Raw genomic sequence first — 12,526 nt, 5'->3', positions numbered from 1 at the left:
TAAGTATAAATAATTTTTGTAATTCTTAATTTTTTGTATCTAAAATAAAATGTATTTTTATTTTTTGAAAAAAGTTAGCTCGCAATTGAGCTCGAGCTGAGCCAAACTCGAACTTGCGAGCTTTGAATCGAGATAAGCTCGAGCTTGAGCTCAAGCAGAGCTTGAACTTGCGAACTTTGAACCGAACTAAGCTCGAGTTCGCTGAACACAATTTCAACGAGCCAAGCTCGAATAGCCAAGTATTCGGTTCAACTCAGCTCGAATCCACCCCTAGATACCGACGATCGGAGGTCAATCTTAGGTATTGATTCTTTTCAAGTTTTTTTTCTTCCCCTTTGCATCTCTTCCATGAAAAAATTAATCCTAACCGATTTAGATTTAAGGATGTTAATGGTCAGGTCAAAGTGGTAAATCCACACAACCACACTAACACAATTCTATTATATTAGGGTTTTATCAACCTTAATTGGGTTTATAGCTGAATTTGGCTAAAATATTTTCGCCACTGGCCATCCAAACGATTAGGACTAGTTTTTTTATGAGAAAAATGACAACGGAAAGGAAAAAATTAAAAATTAAAAATTAAAAAGAATCAATACCTCAAGTTGACCCCTGGTCGCCAGTGATGATTGTTGGTCGTTGTTGATTGGAAGGGGGGAGAGAGAGAGAAGACGTTTCCTTTGGATGTCTTGATATTTTTGAAGTAGGAAATGACGTTGATAGGAGACACCGTTTCCTTTGGATGGCACACTTCAGTCAGGTCAGACGAAGTGATGGTTGCGTGGCGCGTCATCCTTTTGCATGAACGGTGTGCATATAGAGTGTGCCCTAACTTAAGCTGAACTTGCCATATACACTCTATGTCCAGGCATGGGGCATTATGATTGACCTTAGAGCTTGGATCAGCTACCAACATTGCGGTTGGCTGAATTTGATAGTTGTGTTATGGGACCAATGCCCCATCTCAACCATAAATGTAAATGTAAAGTGAGAGATTGAATAGTTATGGGCCATAAGCATTTTATAAGTGGTAGTAGCGGGGGGCATTATGATTGGCCTTGAGTTTTGATCAACTACCAACACACAATGACAACAATGTCACAACAGTCACATCTCCTCATGAATGACAAGGAATATATTTCCAACGGGCAGCTGGAGTGGCCTGTTTGGACAGTATAGGTAGCAGATCCCAATCCCCGGTCTTACATACAGCCTGCGTTCAACTAACGTGGAAGCTCCGCAGTACTTCCATCAAGTTCAGCTTAAGCCATTAAGCTTTTGAGTTAGTAGTGATATATATAAATCCATCATTTTAAGTAAACATATTTTATAAAAATAATTTTAATTTAATAATTTCAGGGATTCAATATTAATAAGTTTTATTTAAAAATAGTTAAAAACCAAAAAAAAAAAGTAAAACAAAAACGGTCAATGTCATTAGGCCTCTCATTTCAGCAAACAAATTTATCTATTTTCTTCTTCTTTTTTTTACATTTATCTTATTTTCTTTTACTTTAAAAATATAAATAAATAATCATTGTTATCAATAAAACTGTACACTATTATCAAGTCATTTAAAATTTTAAAAATTCTATTTTACCCTCTTAGGAAAAAAGAGGAAAAGGAGAGAGAAAAGTGAAAAAAATGATGGCCATAGGATTGATAAAGATGAGAGAGAGAGAGAGATTAAACATATACCAATTGGTTCAATTCTAAAGGAGTTACACCTATAGGCATCAACATACTGTGAAATGATTCAATGTAGATGCCAAACCATCCATTGTATGGGTTGGGTCAATCATGAAAATGACCCGATAATTATTAAGATTACTACTTCCATTTGCAATAATGGATATGGTTATTACTTCCATTTGCAAGCTAGGTATATTCTGGGCATCACCACTCATCATGTACTTGTACATGTTGGCTGAGTTTGGGTTGAGTCTTCTATTTATAATTTTTTTCTAGGCAGCTGTTTGGGTGCAACAGGGAGAAGAGAAAGTGAGAGACAGTCTAGTATACCCATCATTCATCACTCACATGATTTTGAAAAATTTTATGGTGTATTTTGAAAATTGGAAAGAAAATAAGGGGTAAAAGAGTTATAAGGTATAATACAAAGAGGAAAGATTAGGAGGCAAGTGATCTCACCACAAGCTTCACACGGAAAGCTTTGGCCCCTGAGTCTTTACACGTATGAGCCCTTTCAATTAAATGGCAAGCACTCCTCATTTTTTAATCAACTTCATTCATGTAAGGTTAATTAACTTAATTTTCTAATTTTCTGTGCAAATAACCAATGAAAGGAAGAGACGCTTGGACTTCCAAAACATCTCCTTCCCTATCAATTTCCAAAAAGTCTCGAGTCTGGGAAAGAACCCTAGATGATCTCTCTCTCTCTCTCCTCACAAGATTTGCTCTATCAGTTTGCATATATACATTTGATCACTTACATCATGAATCCAAATAACCTCATATAATCTATGATCCTAGGAAGAAACTCATTTATTATAACTATTAATATTTTTTATGATTGATAGGGTGTTTTCCAAAAAACGTGGAATGAAGACTGAATTTAGTTGGGTTTATTGTTGTTTTTTTTTTTATCAACTGTTTTCTGGCCTGAATTTGTAATTGGGGGGAAGTAGGGACTACATCTTGCAAGTTGAGAGAGAGAGAATGGTTGATAGCTTAGATTTGCATCAACTTTGAGGAGGCAATTAATATAGAAGTGTTTGAAATTTTCAGGGAGTTTAGTATGTATCTTGTGGGTATTTGCATGTGTTTCTTGATTGAAATAGGCAAAAGATGGATGGAATCTATTTAAAATTACTTTTATTAATAACTAATATTCTGATTGGTTTTTCATTTGTATCCTCGATGATGTTGGGGCATGCAAATGTTATTTGGGAATGCTGAATTTTTTACTAAGTTGGATAGAAATAGTCATAGCAAGATGTTTTCCAATATTATAGTTGGACCCCTTAAACTATATGTAATTTATCTTAAGGGGGCGTTCTTTTTTGGGATTTTGAGAGGGGGGAAAGTTGGTCAATGGGATTTTGGTTCCCATTGACCAAGAATCACATATTCTTTTTTCATATTTATGTGGGGACCAGGGAAAGTTTGTTTTTCCGGGTATCACTTATCCGTGTAAGTGATACCCATCTCCTAGGTGGGTAAATAACTTTTTTCCACCTAGTGGAAAGGTTGCCAACACTTGAATGTGACAAAAATGCCCCTTTTAATAATAGAATTTTATGGCTAAAATAGCCATTGCCTTGTTTACCTAAGAAATAAAAGAACATGGATAAATGCACTTACATGGGTAAGTATTTCCGAGGAAAAATTTACCCATGTAATTGCATTTACCCGGATAAGCAATTTATCGAAAAGCGAATGAAACCTAAATGATAGTTGAAAAGTGTTTATTTGTTATGACTGTTTTTTTTTTTGCATGCTTAACCTTGATTTAATGGTAATCAATGATAGTGGATTGTACCTTGTCAATCATTCTTTTGCTTATTATTATTATTATTTTTTTTTTGGTGTGAGAAATGAACTAATTTACCAATTGACATGTCTTATACCAAAGAATCACATATTGTAATTGAAAAGTTGCTTATTTTAAAATCAAATAACTATTTTCTATTTCTTTTAGGAAATTTTCCTCTATTCTTCCAAAATATGAAGTTTTAAGGATATATATATTCAGGGCCTCTTAGCTTCAAGTTGTTTTCACACTTGGTCTATTGCATGGCTACCTCTATATTATAACTTTCACAATGGTTAGCTTCATTGTTATACTTTCAGAGAAGCTCGGATTTGTCAATCTTAATAGAAAATCGGAGCCAAACAAGAAGAGAAATGTAGGAGAATATGCATTACCCCTCTTAATCACATTTAGAATCTGGAGGCATTGGATACTATGAAGAAATATGCAAAGGAATATACATGTTGGGGAGATCTTGTTAATTTTTGTGTGATCATTGTATACCCTACATTCAAGACATATGGGGAAAGGCACAATATGCATGGAGGGAAATATTGTTTCCACTTGCAAGTTCTTTCCATGATTTTCTTTTTGTCACATATCAAAAATATGTGTTTTATTTCTTTTCTTATGTAAAACATAAGAATCTTTTCCTATCTTTTATAGACATTATTTTTTTTCAAGTAGAACACTAATATGCACGGCCCTTAGACATGAGAGAGAGGTGATTTTATGTATGGTATAATACCCAAGGTGCTTGTGTTTCCTAAATTGTACATACAAAGTGGGACCAATCATGGATGGTTGGTTTTAGGCCACCCTATGTCCATAAATTGGTTGGTAAGGTGTAAGTAACAGAAAAATGTTCATTCAAAGATGTGAAATTTTCAATTTTTATTTGTGTAAATCTCATTTCTAGATTCAGGTTGCATAAAATCATTTTTTTGCTTTGAATCTTGGGCTTAAGAGATTATGTAGCTTGCATGCATTTTAGGCTATTTCATTTGCCCTTGCATTCTTTTGGAAATAAATTTCCTATAAGCTTTAACTTTAGATTAAGGTGTTGTTTGGTACTGTTTACATCTTGTGAATGGACCATTTCAGTCCACACCGCGAGATGAAAGTAGTGTTCGGTTCACTGTATATGGGACCGGCCCACATTATCTCGTGAACCTGTTCCGTCCACACCCTAATTTCTCGGCAACGACTTCTTCTCGTGGATGGATTTCTTCCACAGGTTGCCTTTGATAATGTGTTTCACACACAGTATCTATAACCCTACATCTTGTTTAAGGTCTCCTCCACCAAACCTTTGTTGTTGTGCTCCAATGCCACCGCCTCTGCGTGCTCCACCGCCTCTATTGCTGCGCTCCTCCACCAAACCTCTATTGTTATACTTCTGTTGTTGTGCTCCACCGCCATCGCCTCTGTTGTTCTCCACCGACGCTGTCCAAGTTCTTCACCGAAGGTAAGACCCATGTTGCATCCTTTTTTTTATCTTTAACAATATCCTCTCTTTTTTTTTCTTCATTGAACCTCTACATTGCTTTCTTGATTTTTTTATTGGCTTTTTTGTTTCTTTCTGGGTATTGTGTTGGTGGGTTGGTGGTCACAATCTCCAATATACATGTTCTTTAGTTCTGGGTATTGCGTTGCAGTCTTTTTCTCTCATTTCTCTCTTTTATTCTTCTCCTATTATCTTGATCAACTTTTCTTCCATTATTTAATTCTATTACAAATTTTAGAATTCTTTTTATTCTATGAAAAACAGGTAGAAAATACTTAAAACCAAATTATACCTATGAATTTGCACAAAATTCCACTTATCACATTTTGTTGTGATTCAAACAGTCCTTGACATTATTACTGCTTGTGAATAGAATTGGTCATATGACACAATAATCTCAACTACAAGAATTTAGATTGGAAAAATAAAAGAAAACAAAGAATCAATTATAGTGATGAAATAAAATACTTATTTAGGTGCAATAGGATGATACTCATTCAAATGAGAGCAGAGCTGGGTCACCAATAGGATGATACTCCTTGTTAACCTCCACCACCTACTTTGCAGATGAGAGCAGAACCGGTTTTTGAATATGAAAGTTACTATTTTCAGGTCCACAGAACTTATTAGGCAAATCACAAACAAACCCATTCAAGCCACCACTGGGAATGTCAGCATCAATGAAATAATATTTTTTAAAATATTTAATATATATTTTAAATTATTTTACTATTGTTTTATAAAAAAAATGATATTTTTTGTTAATATTAATTCATTGATGCATTTTTTTAAATATTTATCATACAAAATGCAAAAATTACATATTTATGATTAACTGTGTATATCATTAATTCCATATACATGAGATACATGGAATCAAAAAAGTGTGGTGTGGCACTATAGAAACACCACTATAGGTGTGGACCGGTCCTGTCCACACAGTTTGTCCACAGTTTAGAACAGCCATAGACTGTGGTGTGGTGTGGATTGGTCCCTAGCACATGGTGTGGTGTGGACCATTCCACATCCACCAATTTCTCATCCACATTATAAAACACCCCCTAAGTGTCATATTACACTAACGTTAATTATTTTAAGCGGCATTGCATTTTTCCTTATAATAGTTATTAATTTCTATTGTTTCACTTTCTCTTGACAAGTCCCGTGCATCTCATCGGTCACTGCTAGTATTATATTATTAAAGAAAGAGAGAGTGAGTGAGAATGAGAGAGAAATAATTAAGAGTGCATTAATGAGAGAGAGAATGAAAGAGAAATATTATATTATTAAAGAGAGACAATTAAGAGTGTTAATGAGAGAGAGAGAGAGAGACAACGTTTGGGTATTTTAGGCCTCCTTAGGGAATGGAGTTCCCATTCAAGGGTTTTAAGGAGTAAAAAACTCATAGCAACCCCCCCCCCAAAAAAAAACCTAATATTTATAAAATAATAAAATCCTAATAAACTATTAAAAGTAGATAAATAGATAGATAGATAAAAATATAAATAAATAATTATTGTCATCAATAAAGCTTTACACTATTATTAGTATATTATACGGGAAAGTACAGACAAACCCACGACAGAATTCTGATTTCCACTACAGAACTAGAACATTTCAAAATGTCAATTACCCCACCCTATGCACCAATTCCCGCAATTGGCATCAATTCCGAGCTTGCATCTACTCCAATTGTACTTTGGGCCTATGAATTCTGACACTGGGCTGAACTGTCATTCTCCCTATATTATATTATTAGAGAGAAAGAGAGTATACATGTGTGTGTGAGTGAGAATGAGAATTATTATATTATTAAAGAGAAATAATTAAGAGTGCGTTAATATGAGAGAGAGAGAATGAAAGAGAAATATTATATTATTAAAGAGACATAATTAAGAGTGTTAATGAGAGAGAGAGAGAGAGAGAGAATTCCCATTCAAAAGTTTCAAGGAGTAAAGAACTCAAGACAAAAAAGCCCAAAAACCTAGTTTTAATAAAAATAAAATATTAATAAACTATTAACAAATATTAATAAAATAATAGTACCCTATACTTTGGGCTTAGTGCCACTTTGGTCCTTGAACTTCAAAATGTGACAATTCAATATCCGAACTTTCAAAACATGACAATCCAATACCTGTTGTTAACTTGTTATTAAGTGGCATTTGAAAAAAACATAAATGCCCTTTGAGTGTCATCTAATTTTTTTTATCAACCATCCAAACATTGACAAAAAATTAACAATCTCAAATCCTTGCATCTTTTATTCAAGAAATTTGGGGTCACCAGAATGCCCACTCAAACGTGACCCCAACTTTTGTTGAATGGAAAAGGCAAGGATTTGGGATTTTTAATTTTTGTCAATGTTTAGATGGTTGACAAAGAAAATTAAATAACACTTGAAGGGCATTTGTATCTTTTTCAAATGCCACTTAACGACTGGTTAAGAGCTAGTTAATGGCAGGTACTGGATTGTCACATTTTAAAAGTCAAAGTTTGGGTATTGAATTGTTGCATTTTAAAGTTCAGGACCAAAGTGGCACTAGACCCAAAGTACAAGGTACTAATTGGGAATTTTCCCTAATAATAATAATAAAATCAACTAACTCTACCCTTATTACTTATATATCATCTTAAAATACTCCTAAGATTTTTTATAATTAATGTTGCGTTAATCGTAACAAAAAAGTACAAAATGTCAAAATTTCCCTCGACTGATAAGCAAATTTTTGAAAAGAAAAAACCAAAGTAATGAAAAATTTCAGGAATATGTTGTTTGGGACATAAAACCTATCGACAACGCAGCACACAACTCAATGAAATCAAAGAACTACCCATGAATGTCTCCACAGTCGGTGACCAGGCACTTAACCAGCTATACATTCCATTCCTCAATGAGGATAGTCCATGCCTGCTCGCACAAAGCCTTCACCTCCGCCTCTGGTAGAGGTTTACGTTCCATTAGATGTTCAATCTGCCAGTCAAGATCCATGTGAGACGGCTTGGCTTGTTCCGTTATCTATTTTAGATCCCTCGTTCACCCAAAAAATCATATCTAATATATATTAAAGGAATGATTTCAGGCCAAAGCCCCCTAAAGTCAAACATGTGGCCCATCTACATTCAAACACCTATCATTCCAAAGATTTAAACAAAATGGACACATGTCAAATTCTGATTAGTGGTAGTTCAAGAAAAGAGCCCACTAACATGCAGAGTAGAGCCCGCCACCATGCAGAGTTATGAGAAATGAGAAGCTCACACTTTCAATCATTTCCTAAAAAAAAAGGAAGTTATGCTATTAATTACTGTTAACTACTAAACTAACTAATTGATTCCAGCTATTGATTACTAATAATAATTACTATTAACTACTTCTAATTAATTAATTACAACTATTAATTACTAATAATTATTATTATTAATTACTAATTAATTAATGCTAACTACTTATAATTAATTAATTCCAGCTGTTAATTACTAATAATAATTACTCACAGATAATAATTTCTTATAATAATTATTGCTATCACTTAATTGCTGATAATAATTAATTAGTGATAATATTGCTCATTATTAATACAGAAAATAATTTCTTATAATAATTACTACTAATACTTAATTACTGATAATTTATTACTGACAATATCACTCATTATTAATTCGAAATGATAATTAATAAATATTTTCATAATGCTAATTATTAATTCGGAAATAATCATTTTATATTTATATTAGCTTATATTAATTATTTTGAAAATAAATATTTAATGTTAATTATTTATATTATAATCATTACTAGAAATTATAATTCATACATTTATATGAAATAATTAATAATATTATTATAATTAATTATAATTAATAATATTATTATAATTAATTATAATTAATAATATACATATTATTATTAATTATAATTAATAATATTATATTAATTAATGTAATTATATTATTATTATTATTATCAATAACTATAATTAATTATTACTAATACTAATGATGATAATTATTACTTTGGAATGCTAATTAATTAATGATAATTAATAAGAATTTTAATAATGCTAATTATTAATTGGGATATAATCATTTTATATTAATATTTAGTCATATTAAATATTTTATAAATATATAATTAGTGTTACTTATTTACATTATTATTATTATTACATGTAATTATAATTAATACTATTATTATTCTCCAATAAATACTTTATTTGCTGAAAGTTAAATTATAAAAATTTCAATTAGTCAATATTGTTAAACTTAAAGGATTATAAAAGAAAATATTATTTTATGAATTAACTAAAAATCATAACTATAAAAAATTAATTACTTAATCAAAATAAAATAATAATAATAATAATAATAATAGTAATAATAATAATAATTTAATATTATTGATTTCAAAACCAATACACACATAATAAGAATATATTATTAGTTAATAATAATATACTTATTATTATTACTGATTTCTTAATTGTTAATATATTATTAATCTATTAATAATACTAAATATTATTAAAAAATATTAATACCAAAATTTAATTACTTAAAATTATTTGCTGAATTTGCCCATTTTAATTCAGGCAGATAATTAATTATTAATTTTAATTTCTCAGAATTATTATTTACTGAATAATTTTAATTACTCTTTGATTTAATGACCTCATTTTTGAATAATTGGTTTTTTATGTTCAATAATTTTTTTTGTGATAATTAATTATTTACTGAATAACTTTTTTGAAAAAATCCAAATAATTTTGTTCATTTGCAATGCTAACCTATTTTTATCAAATTATGTATTTATCAAGTTTTTGTCTTTGATGATGACGGTGATGATGACTCAACTTTTTGAAAGAGCGGGGTACTAATAATAATTAATGACTTCTAATTAATTAATTTCAGGTTTCAGCTATTAATTACTAATAATAATAACTCACTAATAATAATTTCTTATAATAATTACTGCTAATGCTTAATTTCTGATATTAACTAATTACTGATAATGTTTCTCATTACTAATTCGGAATGATAATTAATAATGATTTTCATAATGGTATTTAATAATTCGGAAATAATCATTTTATATTTATATTAACACATATTAATTATTTTTAAAATAAATATTTAATGTAAATTATTTATATTAGAATTATTATCAGAAATTATAATTCATACATTTATATGAAATAATTAATTAATTATTATTATTATCAATAATTATAATTAATACTTATATTAATTAATATAATTATATTATTATCAATAATTATAATTCATTATTACTAATAATAATGATTTCTGATAAAAATTAATTACTGATTATAATTACTTACTGATAATTAATTCCTTAATTATAACAATGACAATTATTACTTCGAAATATTAATTAATTAATGATAATTAATAAGTATTTTAATAATGTTAACTATCAATTGGGATATAATTATTTTAAGTTTATATTAATTCATATTCATTATTTTATAAATATATAATTAATGTTACTTATTTACATTATTATTATTATTATAAGTAATTATAATTAATACTATTATTATTCTTTGGTAAATATTTGATTTAGTGAAAGTTAAATTATAAACTTTCAATTATTCATTATTGTTAAACTAAAAGAATTATAAAAGAAATTACTATTTCAGGAATTAACTAAAAATTATAATTATAACAAATTAATTACTTCATAATAAAAATAAAAACAATAATAATAATTTAACATTACATTTTTCAAAAATCAATACACACATAATAAGAATATAATATTAGTAAATAATAGTAATAATAATATACTTATTATTATAAATGATTTCATAATTATTAATATATTATTAATCTATATTACTCAATAAAGACATGGAATAAAAAAAATATTCAATTTACCCCTAAATGAATGAACTTAATATTTATGAGTATTCTAATTTACTTGAATTTGACACATCGACATGCCCAAAATTATAATTTCAACCTACATTTTCTATTTCGATCTCCCGATTCCCATAATTCAAACATACCATTAGGTTATGTACAAGTTTCCCTACCTTTTTCCTAAAGATAAATTCTAGCGAATCTATGTGCACCGTGGGGAGTTTAGATTTAAAATCCACAATCATGATTGACCAAAAGAAGTGTTGCCACCTAACTTGAAGGTGACTTCCATACTCAAGATGGTCCCATTATTCTCCTTTCTTTCATGTTTATTCTATTGGATGAGTTTTGGAGTCCTGATTATATTATCAGTTGATTGTAGCCATACATGATGATGATTTGATTGTAGTCATATATTTTTCATCTTTTACTTCAGAGGATGGATACATTTGCAAATGTTGTTTGGCATGGATTGTTTTTCTTAGCAGTTTTTTGAATGATTTTCTTCCTTCTTTGCCTCTTTGAATGGCTATCATTTAAGCATTTTTTATCCATTCATATGTCCCTAATATTAAGCAGTATTGGTGATATTGTTGTAAACATCCATCTAATTTTACTATTTTATAAATAGATTAATGATTTCAAAGTTATTGATACTTTTTTGGGGGTGCATTGCTCAACAGGACATTGATTTTTTATTTGTAAATAGTAAATTTCAAATTAAATGATATTCTAATTGCCCCTTACTTAGTATGGGGTCATTGTCTAGATAAAACATAGTAAGTCTCTTAAATCAAATAAAGAGCCTACCCTAAATGTCTATTATAAATAATTAAAAAATGAAATAATTCAGATTAAATAAAATAATTACTTGCTGAAAATTACTGAATTAAGTAAATAATAATAACAATCAATTATTTATAGAAATAATTAATAATAATAACAATAATCAAGTACATAATTAAGTAAACAATAAAAAACGAAATAACAATCATCAATTATCATTAATGTTTATTTAAAGCATGCCCCATAATAATTACCGAATATAGTAATCAAACCTTAAATAAGAATCAATATTTATTAACAGTCATTAAAATTGTTAAGCCAAATCATTAATGTTTATTTTTAGATGGAAAAATATGAATTAACAAATCTGTTATATAATAATTATACTCGATTGGAAAAAATATTTTAAGTAAATATTTAAATAATTACAATTTTAGTTTTTATTATTACTATATAACAAAAATTTTTAATTAAATACTAAAATAAATTAATAATAATAATAATAATGGTTAATTTAAAGTAATAAATGGTTCAAGTTGAATTTAATGACCCGTATAGTTTTACGGGTTTGACATATAAGGGTCAATTTATGTGGACCCGTAGACTGTATGAATGTCTTAAAAAATTGCAGTTTATAAATAACAAAAAAAATGGTGATAAAAATCATTAATGTTTATATATATATATATATATTCACTAGTTTACTTTTTAAAAGGAGAGAAATAAGCTTTTATTTATAAACTCACTTTACAAAATCCATTTAATTCACCGTAAATTGACTGAGGGCAATGCTTATCAATGGAAATAAAAATTGCAAATAAACATTTTTCCCTTGTCAACCAAAACTCAAACTG

The sequence above is a fragment of the Nelumbo lutea genome, chromosome 2, assembly GCF_056320005.1.
Source record: "Nelumbo lutea isolate HS-2025 chromosome 2, American lotus-T2T, whole genome shotgun sequence".
Classification (NCBI taxonomy): Eukaryota; Viridiplantae; Streptophyta; class Magnoliopsida; order Proteales; family Nelumbonaceae; genus Nelumbo; species Nelumbo lutea.
The sequence above is the reverse complement of the archived record's forward strand: the minus strand, read 5'-3'. Positions refer to the sequence as shown.